We start from the raw sequence: 14,861 nt of genomic DNA, 5'->3' as shown, positions 1-14,861 counted from the left end.
TATGAGACAGATAAGGCAAGTCAAGACGACACCACACTCCGATACTTAGAAGTTTCGTGATTACGAGATCATTCTCCCACAATATTTCCTAATGTCATTTGTACTAAATCATTCACTTGTACTCACTAAAGGAGAGCTTGAACCTATGTACTTGTGTAAACCCTTCACAATTAATGAGAACTCTTCTATTCCGTGGACGTAGCCAATCTGGGTGAACCACGTACATCTTGTGTTTGCTTTCCTATCTCTATCCATTTATATACTTATCCACACTAATGACCGGAGCAATCTAGCGAAGATCACAAAAAGCGACCGTTTTCGCTACCTAAGATCTATCTTGCAAGAGAACGGAGAATTAGATGGAGATCTCAACCATAGAATACGAGCTGGATGGATGAAGTGTAAGAATGCATCCGGCGTGTTGTGTGACCGTCGTAGGCCACTGAAGCTCAAGGGAAAATTTTATAGGACGGCAATAAGGCCAGCGATGTTGTATGGCACAGAATGTTGGGCGGTGAAGCATCAACACGTACACAAAATGGGTGTAGCGGAGATGAGGATGCTTCGTGGGATGTGTGGGCACACGAGAAAGGATAAGATTGGGAATGAGGATATCCGAGGTAAAGTAGGAGTAGCCGAAATTGTAGGAAAGATGAGAGAAAATCGGCTCCGGTGATTTGGACATGTGCAAAGAAGGCCGACTGACACTCCGGTTCGAAGATGTGACTACGGGACAGAGGTTCAGGGCCGAAGGGGTAGAGGAAGACCTAGGAAAACTTTGGAAGAGACTCTAAGAAAAGACTTAGAGTACTTGGATCTAACGGAGGACATGACACAAAACCGAGCGCAATGGTGTTCTAGGATTCATATAGCCGACCCCACTTAGTGGGAAAAGGCTTTGTTGTTGTTGTTGTTGTAGTCCGACACTGCATCAAACGCTTTACTAAGCTAGTCCAGCTTAGTCTAGTCTAAGCCAGTCCAGCTTAGTCCCTGAAGCTAGTCCAGTCCGAGACAGTCCGGTGCAACAAACGCACCCTATTTACCATTTTTAGTACGATTTTATGATTTTCAATTATAATATATATATTTGTTATTCGATACAAATCGATGATGCCGTGGTGTGTAGGGCGCAACTCTAATATTTTTAAAACTTATAAGTTACGTACGTCTATTGTGAATACATAATACAATTCAAAATCTAAATTTCATAGTGGATAAAGTTAAATTTCATAAGTAACTATCGTCATATATCTGTACATGATGACCAGAATTTGTCGATATATCGACTTTTATTATCATTTTAAATCTCATCATTAATTCCATTTTGTCGGCCGTTTTCATATACAAATCTATTTAACGAACTATTAGTTAGTAGAAGTTGGAGTCAACTGATCATCCAAAACACGTGCTCTAGAACAGTTCCGGTCGCGATGATTTATCATTGATATGAGTTTGGACGCCTAGGGTTTTTATACTCAAATACTTTTATTTTAAGACTCAAATTACATAAAAAAGGAAGAAGCATTTTGTTAACATAAAAGTATATTTAATAGTTGTCTACAAATATTAGATCCAGCAACTTCATTTTTCCCCATCATTGCAAGTATTTAATCAAAATAATGTTCGTAGTTCATATTGATAGTCAGCATGCAGCATTTACCTTCCTCTGTGAATTAAGTAAATGACAGTTAATTTACTTTTATATAACTCTAAAACTACCCTACACGATACCAACGTATAAATGACGTTAATTTGGGCATTGTGTGATAGACATTTTGGTAGTTTTGACAATGAAATTTGTAACGAACGCCAATTTCAGTCAGAGCAATATCTCTGAAATTTGGTGTGCGGTCCAAGTGCATTTTGGTAAATATGAATGCGGTCTTTCAACTATAAAACGACGTCAAAACCTGTGAGTAAAAAGCATCTCTAAAAGACATGTCAAAATCTAAGTGGAATGTTACTGTGCATATTGAGATTAAAAGTCTCTTCAATCGAAGTGTTATTTGCTGACTGAATTTGAAGGCTTAGTGATTTGATATTAAATTTGACATCAATGTCAAATTTATTTTTAATTCATTTTAATAGTGGGTCCCTTATTTCACTAGCATTTTAACCAATAAAAATTTTATTTCAACATTTTTTTTAATAATTACAATCATTTAAAGCTCTATTTAAATAATAAAATAACATTTGACAATTGGGTTGGAGAAGTACAAAATTTGATATGAGGCTTTACATTGTCACATCAGCCATCAATTGTAATTTGACTCTTATAATTTAACATTTTCTTTGGAGATGATATTAAGAAACAAAAGCATCTTCTCCCTCCCTCCGAAAGCATTTTCACTCACTCTTTCTCTCTCTCTCTCTCTCTTGACCCTCCCCAAAACCCTCAAACTCAAAACGACATGATCGGTGACTGAATTATTTTTCTGGATATCTGGGCTAAAAGAAGAGCATAAGTAATTTGGATCCTAAACTCTTACATATTCTTTTTATTTTTTATTCGTGTGATCAGCAGATTTGGGATGCAAAAGAAATGTTAAGGATTGTCGCATGGGTGACTTTGAGATATGCACGCTCTCGGATGACTTTCAGTCATTCATGGAAATGAATCTCATAAAAAGGTCCAAATTTGTTGATGATTGAGAGTCATCATCCTGAGTGCGGCTATCCCAATCACTCGTGCAAATTCATTTTATTCTCTTAAAATAACATTTTGGGTGAATTTGGATTAAGTTCAGATAACTAACCAGCCTTTAGGTACAATTTCGAATTTGTCTTAACATTTTAAAACATTTTAAATAACTATCTAAACATTTGAAAAATTCATCTATTAGGTTCACTAGCGTTCAGTGATGACATTGACAAATATTAAGCGTGTTTTATCTCTCAAGTCATCTACAGAGATTTGAATCTCCAAATTGACGTCATGTAGCTAAGCAAATTTACAATTTAACTTGGCTAAAATGGGTCAATTTGGAGGATTAGAACTTTAAAAACGTTGATTAGTGAAAATCAACTTTAGTATTTTCCCACCTCATTATTTAATGTTAGTAACGTCATCATTTAATGTTGGCAAAATACCCGGTAACCTACCAGATATCTAATTTTCAAAATGTTAGATAATTATTTGGAATGTATTAAAAGGTTGAGACTAAATTAAAATCGCCCTCAAAAAGTTTGGTTTTTTTTTTTTTCTACTTAACCCAAATTCTTTTTGGGAGAATATTGAACAAATTAATTATTTCTTCAAATTTTCTCCTTTATATTAATCTTGTTGGTCATCAGGGTTTATAATTATGTGAAAAAGAATTAGAACTCTAGGATCTCTATCGTATTAACAATATTTATATAACTTTTGCTATCTCTCACTATAAGTCAATATATATATATATATGAGTTGTTTTGATGGGGGTCATGAATATATATGTGTGTGTGTGTGTGTGTATTTCAGGTTATTTTTTTTGTGGTCTCCCCTCAACATAACAAGAACAAATTAAAGCAATCACTCATGGACCAGAAGAAGGAAAACACCTCAAACTCGTATACTTCGCCACTATTTCCTGCGGAGAAAGTCAGAAAAACCAATCTACCAGAGTCGACTGAGAAAGCTGTAAGCCTTAAAGCCTTTGCTGACGAACCGTATCCCGTCAAATTAACGGTCGCATTGCCGGTTGTTCTCCCTGACCTCAACAAGCCGGCCGCTCTCAACCTGAATTTGACATTGGCTACAGGGTGACGCGCGAGGACCAAGCTGCTGTGTGTTGGGATTTTTTTTATGTTTTTTTTTTCTTTTCCTGGTAGCAATGTATTGAATCCTATCCTCTATATGGTGAGGAATTTATGTATGGAGCTTCTTTTGGTCATAATCCATTTTTATTTTCTCGTCATCTTTTCTACATAGCTAGCTAGCATTAAGGGTATGAACTGTAATTTTAATTCATCGTAATCTAAACTACAAAGGGTTCATGTTGAAGCGTATCAATATTGTATTGTATGAACATAAAAAGCGCTTAATCGTTCAAATTCTTTAGTGATTTTTATCTAAATCTCAATGACGCGCACTGATACTTCTAAAAAACCGTTATATAAAAGTAGAGTGCGCAAAAGGAGAATGAGTGTTATAGAACCGTTGTTGGAGGAACCAAAAAAAAAAAAAAACCATATTCTTTGGGCATGTTTGTTTAGTGAACTTTTCATACATATAACATTAATGATTTCAGTCATTTGTCTGAGCTTAAGCATATTTGAAATTCTACACTATGCTTGTGTAAAAATATTGTTGTCCTCCTATGACAACAGTATTACTACCCCAAATTTGTGGCAGTTTATTCATTCATAAAAAATAAAGATAAATTTAACTGGTAATGTCACCATCTTATTTGTTTAACTAGTAGCACATAATCACATTTATTATATTTTAGGGTTTTTATTACAAATGGTCCCTGAAATTAACCCACGTCATCAAGATGGTCATTGAAATTGAAAATCAATCAATGTAGTCCCTGAAATTGGGTGTCGCAAATCAATGTGGTCCTTTCGTTACAATTCCGTAAAAAAATTCTGTTATGTGATGACGTGGCTCATAATTGGGTCCACAAGTCTAATTAAATATAGTTATGTGGATTAAAAATAATAATATTTTTATTTTTATATAATTAAAAACTTTAAAAAAAAAGATGAACAGTTCATCGTCTTCTCTCTGCGCTTCCGCACCAACAGATCCTCTCCCCATTCCCGGTGGCTCACGTCTTTCGCCACCTCCACCATGTTCCAGACTTCAGAAGATCCTTCAGGATCTTGTTCGACAACACTCTCATTCGTTCTCTCTCGATCGAAACTGTAAAGTTGTGGAATTAGAAATGGAATGGAAAAAACTCAAATCATCCCCAAATCAGAAAAAAGGAAAACTGAAATGGGGGAGTTTTCAAGCAATTAGACCAAACCCAGTAAAAAGAAAACTCAATTCAAGACCAAATCGCAGCAATTCAAACCCAGTGTGGTTGAAAGGCTGGTTGGGGTTATGAAAGTACGGCAACGTTGAGAAGAGCTCAGGGATGTCGCTGGGCTTGTAGTTCACCTTCTTTTTCTTTCTTTTTTTCTTTTTTTTTTTTAAGTTTTTTAATTATATACAAATAAAAATATTATTATTTTTAATCCACATAACTATATTTAATTAGATTTGTGGGATCCAATTATAAGTCACATCATTACATAACAGAATTTTTGACGGAATTGTAACAGAATGACCACATTAATTTGCGACACCCAATTTCAGGAATTACATTGATTGATTTTCAATTTCAGGGACCCTCTTGATGAAGTGGGTCAATTTCAGAGACTGTTTCTGATAAAAACCCTTATATTTTATTTTTTTACCAAACGATAGATTTTGTTAGATTAGATGTTAGATTAGTCACCGAAAGAGTTCAAACTCGCGCCGTCATGCAAAGGCTCAACACCTTTTCACCACTGTGGTAAAAGGCCACTTGCACATATTCACATTTATTAATTGGGTTTCTTAATTTTTCTGAAAGAAAATGATTGACGTTTTGATATAACAATTTTCTAAATTAAAAATATGTAAACCCATATATTAAAGTGTATTTACATCCGAAAGCAAGATGCATGTATGAAGACGAATGAATTTATGGATAGTGACAGTAGTAAACCAATTCATTGCCAAATCATAGCAGTGCTGTCCCTTAAGAATTTAGTGATAAGGTTTTATATCTAAAGTGATTTCTAAGATTGGTATCTCTCACTCGGTCTATGACAATGAAAATCAACAGAAGTGATTCAAGAATTTATCTACCGTACGTCATTAATATTATGTGAAAATGATCACTAATACCATGTGAAGATAAGACCGCCGCACTAAAAAATTTCTTAATACGGATCATCCAACAGTTATATTCGTAGTGAAGCCAACCCAAATGTAGAGTCCGGTCGTTATGGGTCTCAAAACTACAAGATCTAGACCAACATGTCTCTAAGCATACTTCCATACATCAGTGTTACAGGCCCAATCCTAGCCATAATTTCCAGACGTTGTCGTTTTGTTCACCTGCTAGTTAACATGTTATGTTATGTGTACTAATGGCACACCATGAGGTACAATTCCGGTCGCCGGACAATGATGTTAGACATGTGACATGTGAGTTCTTGTTCAAACTCTTTCTTTGGGTTATTATTGTTGTGAATTTGGTCTATCGGCCAAGGCACTGTTGTTGTCTTATTGCACTCGAGTTCAAGTCTTCTTCGTTGTTAATTAAATAATTTTTTTAACAAAAAATAAGGTATTTTGGTCTGTTAGATAAGTTATTTCTGTATAATCAATTAGTGTAGTGAATTTATAATTAATTTAGTGTAATCAATTAGTGTAGTGAATTTATAATTAATTTACTCTAAATCCCTTATCGAAACATAGTTTAATATTTTTTTAGAGTACAAGCGATATTCTACACTAATCTACATTAAAATGAGAGAATATGATATAATACACAATGAATTGAAAAAAAAAAAGACCTTAACCACCGCGCAATTCATCATTTTCAATATGTCCTTGTATTTAATAATCAATTAATTGTAATTAACTTCTTATTTTACATTCTCTAACTTATTTGATGATCAAGAAATTCATAATTCTATTATTTATTCTCTAATCTCGGTAGTGCTCTGTTCTATAAAGGTAAATACACGTAGGCAGTGACAAAGTTTGCTGATTATTTATATAAAAAGATTATCCTTTACATATTTAATTTTCATGATAGATTTTCGTGCTCCAACAACAATGACAGTTACCGAACAAATGAACAGAGTTAGCCACGAATGCAAGAAAAGTTTACATCTTCTCAGGTGAAGAAAAGCCACCCAAATAATACTATAACATTTTTAGTCAAATGTATTGGATGGAGCCACATTGGAATAAGATCTTATCCGAATCCTCTCAATCTCGGGAATCACTTCATCATGTCCGTTTATTTGTCATCTTGCGGTTATAAATTATTTTAAATTCTTTTATTTAAAATTAAACACAAATAGTACTTCATGAAAATTAATTACATAATATAAGATGAAATGATCTTCAGAATCCTCACAAATAATATCCAAAAAGAATTCTTATCCAGCCACATGCACTGCTTTTGTTTTGTGGATGATTCAAGAACATGATGAGTCGCTCAAGTGCCTCAATCATGGCAATAAGATTAATTTTGGGAACCTATGCAGCCATACAAATTCCAAGTTAGTGGAAAAACCTACCCATTAAATGCCCCCTCTTACAATCATATGCTAATGATGATGATAAGTGAATGTAAAAGATAAGAATGCAGGACAGTCGTTTATGTGATAAGCAAGCAACTTCACTAATGAAACTAATGAAGGGGTGTTTTACTTGGTTATGTCTTTCAACTAACCAATGCCCCTTTTACTACTACGAGCTATTCTAGTACATGTTACTCGTGAGTGACTGCCAACTATTAATTTCATTATAGACAAATATTGACTCAATGGTTGACTATAGTGGACCGGTAAGGACAATCGCGGACTCACAGTGTACTCCAGCCCACTCCAAATTATCAAAATGCCGTACTAAATTGTCAAATCATCTCAAATTTCTCAAATTTAGTGACCAAGTATGTGTCTAATTGTGTTCCCATATCTAATCAAACTGATAAACGATTTTCCAAATTTCATATCGAGTGAACGATTGTTTCTAGCATGATCCATACCACCTTGTAAATTATACAAACCAATAATCACATCAAACAATACATCTTGTGGCAATTTAATCGATCTTGCTCTTTCCCCTTGTTTTTCCAAAACGTTTAGTGTAAAATTGAAGAAAATATCTTGGATAGGGGTGATCTTTTTTGCTCCAAGTCCCAACAGATCTGCACATCGATAATATGTTTTTTCGAATCCCATATTGATCAAACGTTTTCACATGGGCAAAGAGCCAAATGCTGGCCAAAAAAACTCAAATCGAATTTAATAGCCCCTCGCATATGCTTAAGTTTGGGCACAGGATAATCTCATCTAGAGCGATTGTTCCCTGTTTCTCAACACCCCAGCATGCATGCCTCACCATCTCATCCAGGGGTCCTCCTGTAAATTTGACAAAAGCCCGATTTTGTAAAATTTATTTTTTTTTTGGTCCGAACTGCCCACCACCGTAAATCTTCTGGGCCACCACCGTCACCGGTCTTTTTCCTTGCTGGTAGGGTCGGTCTCACGGAAGTCAGGGTCCCAGGAATGGGGGAGGTCTTGAATGTACCTTCTTGGAAGCTAGGGTTTTTATTTTTCAATTCAACCCATGAAGGATGAGTTGCAAAGAAGCTAGGAGAGGCATGTGATGGTGCTGAATCAGCTGGTGATGATAAGATCATAGTTGGAACTGGAGAATTAAGAATAAAAAAATTTCGGTGTAACTGTCACACGGCCCTGGTGTTACCCATCACTCAGGTTATAGCGCGTGTCACGTCGTCCACACTTATCATAATTAAACCATATGGTTGTGTGTAACTCTGAACATTTTCCACCAAGAACAGAGGTCTCCATAAAGTCATAAGACCATGGACGATCAAAGCTCCAATAAACGATGGCCGAAACTATAACGATCCATACGACAAAAGATTTGGTGTAGCCAAATTAATAATTTTACGCAGCAACTTCTGAAAATAACCAAAGCTATCCACATATAAAACTTTACCACAGTTCAGTAAATACTAAATACCCTGCATCATCACTTAAATCTGCAACTATTTTTACCTAAACAGTAACTAGAGCATAATTAAGCATCTATTCACAATTTGGAACGCATAATTAAGGGTCTTCTATTCAGATAGAATCTGTGGGAAAGCAATTGGAAGCAGAATCAACAACCTATTAAGTATTAAGTAAGAATTAGGCATCTATCTGGATTTTGGGAGCAGGGGAATATACCCAGATCACATCAAAAGTCAGATTCCGAAAATTTATACTATATTAGCAACGATGAAGTGAGCATAAGGTTCTAGATTCCCTTTGAATGGAAACAAATTCTATTACAAGTGGTACAAAGGACACACGAACGGAGATATCATGAACAATGGATTGGAGGTGATATACAAAGTACAAGTTTTTCGTTTCTCCTATATGCCGGCTGAATTGTACACCTCATTTTGACTCAAACAACAGAAATACAGATGGATGAAAAGAAAAAATTGTAACAATAACAAATAAAAAGCAGATATACAATTTGGTATGGGATAGTCAATGGAACGATTTAGAAACCCACCATATTAGTTGACATTGATTCGTAGTCTCTTTTCTCATCTAGCATGCTAACAGATGGTATTCCTGTTAAAAAGAAATAAGAAAGGTGTGATTTTGACACAACTTTTTATCCCAGCCCCACATTACTATTGTCGGTCTTTGTTAGGACTTTTATATTAGTCGGGAAAAGCTAAAACGATTCATTTCGGACAAGAGAGTGTGATAAAATAAGAGAGAGTGTGTCCTAACCATTATTTTTTTAACTTTTGCTCATTCATGTTAATTTTAACCATTATTTTTTTTTTTCAATTGTTCAATCTAAATACAACAAAACAAGAGAGTCTGATAAAATAAGAAATGATGTATGAAAACAATTTTCCTTTTTTTTTTTCAGCGCTGAGGAAAAAGACGAGAAGTAATGAAATACAATTGCATATAAAGAAAAAAGGGACCCCATTTCAACTACGATCTGCAAATTATAATTAGTGTTTGAGAGAGAGAATGATACGACACCAAAAAATAGTACTAATTATAAATCAAATCAAGTAGTAAATATAAAGGCTTAATTACCAAAATGTCCTCGGAACTAGCACGAAAGTATCACTTTATCCCTCGTCGTCTTTGCACTTGTATCAATCACAGTACCCCTATCCTATCAACTTCGTTTGTTGACTATTACCTTTTGCTCCAGGATATCAACATGATAGGAAGAGGATCATCTCGCGATCCTCTTTGTGCGAGTTCGATGCATTCATTTTTCATCGTGCGGTTACTTTTTTAAGAATTGAATTTATTTTGGATCTTAGTGTTCGGAGTCTATGGATCATTTAATCTGGACCGCTGATTGGTATGCAAGTTAAATCAAGGGCATTGGTCGTGTGTCATGGGCTAGAAAAATGAATTAATGAAGACTGTTGCATTTAATTTGTACGGCCCAAATTAAAGGATCCATAGGTTTCAGATACTAATTGACAATATACCGATGATTAATTGACAATACATCAAGTATTATATACTCAAAAGTTAAAATGCACGGCAACATGACAATTGACTTTAAAAATTGTAACAAAAATATTACGTATTGTAACAAAAAAAATACAAGAGAAAAGCAGAGGAATATGCAGTGCATCGAACAATAGGTGCTGATTTTTTTATTTATTTTTCTAACAAACGATAACGTCAGTGAGTAAATGTTAGGAAAATTCTGGTTTCACCAACAATAGGTGATTTTTGAGTTACCAAAGTCTAATAATGCATTTTGTTCTTGACCACACCCCCACATTATTTATATCCGGTTTGTGTCGTTTTGAACCATATAAATAATGTCGCACACCTGAAGAAAGGTGAGTCATTTAAGGTGATTTTTTCTTTGACAAATGAGAAAATAATTTATACTAAAGCCAAATAAACTTAGGAAGTGTTTGTTTGGCTTGATTAGGTTTCACTATATTAGACTAGATTAAATGTGATTGTAGTCTGTTGTTTGTTTTCTGGCCGGATTAGTTTTAATGGGATTAATCCAGACTCGCCTTCACTAGCGAACCAACTAGCCGGTCTTAGCTTGTCCCACCCAAAACCATGGGACTGGCTAAGAACTTCTTCTTCCTGCTCAGATCACCTCATCAACCTCGATTTCGAAGGCACAAGCTTCGGGCGCGGCTTCATCTCCGACGACGAACTCGTCGTCGCTTCATCTTCGACGATGACCTCGTCGGCTGGGTCATCTCCGTCGTCTTCTTCTCCTTCGCTACTTCGCAATCCACCAATGGAATGTGTTGAAACGGGCGAGTCAGGGGATCGAGTCAGCGACGCCAACACTGGGTCATCGACATGAGCAATCGAGAGGGATTCGGGTGAAGGTTATGAACGGGAACCTGGAGTGGGCGCTGACGGTTATGCAGAGGAAGATGACGTCGAGTGGGATCGAGCGGATGATAAAGCGGCAGCAAACCCACCACCTCAAGAGCTCTGAGAAGCGCATCTTGGCCCGCAAGAATCTCGAACAGAAACTCCGATCTCAAGACCTCGCTCGCAAGCTCAAGGCCGTCCTCCTCAAGAAAGTCAGGTACTCATTTCACAATCTCAAACAACAAATCGCAAAATTATGGATTATACAAGTAGATGATTAAGAATGTGTTTAGTGCATATGGGTTTTTAGCATGATCCATACCACCTTGTAAATTATACAAACCAATAATCACATCAAACAATAATACATCTTGTGGCAATTTAATCGATCTTGCTCTTTCCCCTTGTTTTTCCAAAACGTTTAAGTGTAAAGTTGAAGAAAATATCTTGGATAGGGGTGGTCTTTTTAGCTCCAAGTCCCAACAGATCAGCACATCGATGATATGTTTTTTCCAATCCCCAATTGATCAAACGTTTTCACATGGGCAAAGAGCCAAATGCTGGCCAAAAAACTCAAATCGAATTTAATAGCCCTAGCATATGCTTAGTTTGGGCACAGGATAATCTCATCCTTAGAGCGATTGTTCCCTATTTCTCAACACCCCAGCATGCATGCCTCACCACCTCATCCAGGGGTAAAATTGACAAAAGCCAGATTTTGTAAATTTTTTTTTTTTGTCTGAACCGCCAACCACCGGAAATCTTCTGGGCCACCACCGCCACTACCGCCACAACTGTCACCGGTCTTTTTCCTTGCTGGTAGGGTCAGTCTCACGGAAGTCAGGGTCCCAGGAATGGGGGAGGTCTTGAATGTACCTTCGAATTAATGGCCACAAGTGTCCAAAAAACCTTTAGGCTATTAAACAAAGAAAGAAAAAAAAAAACAACATGATGATGTTTGTTGAAAAGAGAAAAGATGGACAACATCATTGTGTCTCTTTCTTGTTTTGGGTGAAAAGTTTTTTCTTTTTCTTTTACCTTTAACACCCGTGGGTTTTGGTTCAAGACTTGGTGTTGTTGCCTTTGAAGCTAGATATAGAGAGCTTATTTTCTGCAGATAGAAGGGAGAGTTGCAGAGAGCCCAAAACAGAAGAAGAAGTTGCTGCTTCATTTGATTAGTAATCATCAACCAAAGTAGTTGTTGTTGTAATAGCTTTGAGCTATATGTATAGAGAAGAAATTATTCATTATATTTCTTTCTCTATTTGTTTCTTTGGTGTGTGAGAGCTATTGGGCTTTTGGGTTGTGAGATTGTCAACACTTTGTAAACTCCCATTTGGTTGATAGTGGATTATTGGGTGAGCTCCTACTGCTCCGAGGACGTACTCCAGTTACACTGACTGTTGAGGAACCTCGTTAAAATCTTGGTGTTCTTTTATATTTTGTTCTTGCATTTTCATTTGATAAATTTCCTGTGGGTTAGCTTGAGTTGGTTCCAACGGGTTTGGTGCTATCTTAGCACAACAATTGGTATCAGAGCACTAGTTGCTCTTGGGTACTGTCTAGTTGTCAAAGATGTCAGACGGGCAAGATGAGAATCCTTTTGGAAGCACCTCCGGGTTTGCAAGAACTACGGTGCAAAATGCAAAGTTCGAAGTTGAAAAGTTTGATGGCACAAACAACTTCGGGATGTGGCAATGTGAGGTCAAAGATGTGTTGGCTCAACAAGATCTACTTGCCGCTTTGGGAGAAAAGCCGGAAGCTATGTCAAAGTCGGAATGGGAGAAATTAAATTTGTGGGCTTGCTCTTCAATTCGGTTGTGCCTTGCAAAAACTCAGAAGTATTTTGTGATGCGGGAGACGGTAGCAAGTGTGTTGTGGCAAAAATTGGAAGACAAGTATATGACGAAGAGTGCAGAGAACCGGCTACACTTGAAGAAAAAGCTCTACCGCTTCCAATACAAAGAATGTACAAAAATGATTAGACACCTTGATGCTTTTAATAAGTTGATTGCCGACTTGTTAAATTTAGATGAGGATATTAAGGATGAAGATAAGGCCTTAATATTGTTGAATTCTTTGCCGGACTCTTATGAGCATTTTGTTACCACTATTATGCATGGTAAAGAAACTGTGAAATTTGAAGATGTGTCAAATGCCTTGATGAATTATGAAATGAGGCATAGAGATAAAAATTATGATAGTACCTCTGAAGCTTTATTTGTTATAGGTAGATCATCGGAGAGGAGATCATCTTCTAGTAGGAAAAAATCACAGTCTCGACCTAGAGGAAACTCTAAAGGTAGAAAACCTTTGGAAATGGATGAATGTGCCTTTTGTCGTAATAAGAGCCATTGGAAGAAAGATTGTCCTAAGTTGAAGACCAAAGGAAAAGAAAGTTCTGAAGCCAATGTTGTTGAGGTTGAAACAGATTTTTCTGATTTTGCTTTAACCACTTCTTCATCATTTGATTGTGCTACTAAGTGGGTGTTGGATACGGGTTGTACTCATCATATGACTCCTCACAAGGATTAGTTTTCAAGTTTGAAAGAGTTTGATGGTGGTGTTGTGTTCATGGGAGATGACAATCCTTGCACAACAAAAGGGATTGGTACAGTTCGTTTGAAGTTGCATGATGGCATGGTTAAAGAGTTGACAGGTGTTCGGTATGTACCGAATTTGAAGAAAAATCTTATTTCTTTGGGTACTTTGGAATCTAAGGGTTTCAGGTTTCATTCAGATGGACAGACATTGAAAGTTACTTATGGTGCACTTGTTGTGATGAAAGCTCCTAGATGTGGCCATTTGTATTTATTACAGGGAAGCACTGTGACAGGTGAAGCATCTGTAGTCTCAGAAAATATGGGCACATCCGATTCTGATACTACTAGACTGTGGCATATGAGATTAGGCCATGCCGGTGAGAAAGCTCTACAAGGGCTTGTGAAACAAGGTCTTCTAAAAGGTGCCACGACTCGTAAGCTTGATTTATGTGAGCATTGTGTCTTGGGAAAGCAAACTAGAGTGAAGTTTGGTACTGCAGTACATCAGATGAAGGGCATTCTTGATTATGTGCATTCAGATGTTTGGGGTCCTACAAAGACTCCCTCTTTGAGTGGTAGACATTGGTTCGTGACCTTTGTCGATGATTATTCAAGAAGGTCTTGGGTCTACACTATGAAGCACAAGAGTGAGGTGTTAAGCATTTTCTTGGGTTGGAAGAAAATGGTTGAGAACCAGACTGGGAGAAAGATTAAGATTTTGAGATCGGATAATGGTGGTGAATACACATCCGATCCTTTCTTTAAAGTTTGCAAAGAAGAAGGAATTGTGAGACATTTCAGTGTTCGGGGAACTCCACAACAAAATGGAGTTGCAGAAAGATTGAATCGAACCTTGCTTGAGAAGGTTAGATGTATGTTGTCTCAGTCGGGTTTAAGCAAGTCATTTTGGGCAGAGGCAGTTAATTATGCATGTCACATCATCAATCGGTTACCCTCAGCTGCTGTTCAGAGTAAGACACCAATGGAGGTATGGACTGGAAAACCTTATTCTGATTATGACTATATCCATATTTTTGGTTCACCTGCTTATTTTCATGTGACTGAAAATAAACTTGATCCTAGAGCCAAAAAGGCTATCTTTCTTGGTTTTAGTAGTGGTGTCAAAGGTTACAGGTTGTGGTGCCCAGAGATGAAAAAACTTGTAATCAATAGAGATGTGACATTTGATGAAGAAAATATGTACAA

At 36.5% G+C, this 14,861-nt stretch overlaps 1 long non-coding RNA gene across 1 annotated transcript; it reads left to right on the top strand.

The window, feature by feature from the left end:
- Positions 1-10,466: 10,466 nt before the first annotated feature.
- Positions 10,467-11,409, top strand: LOC126609047 (uncharacterized). The gene is made up of 2 exons (XR_007618088.1): positions 10,467-10,607; positions 10,878-11,409. It is a non-coding gene; the product is annotated as an uncharacterized LOC126609047 (long non-coding RNA).
- The last annotated feature ends 3,452 nt before the right edge of the window (positions 11,410-14,861 follow it).

The sequence above is a fragment of the Malus sylvestris genome, chromosome 2 (genome assembly GCF_916048215.2).
Source record: "Malus sylvestris chromosome 2, drMalSylv7.2, whole genome shotgun sequence".
Taxonomy (NCBI): Eukaryota; Viridiplantae; Streptophyta; class Magnoliopsida; order Rosales; family Rosaceae; genus Malus; species Malus sylvestris.
The sequence above is the reverse complement of the archived record's forward strand: the minus strand, read 5'-3'. Positions and strand labels throughout refer to the sequence as shown.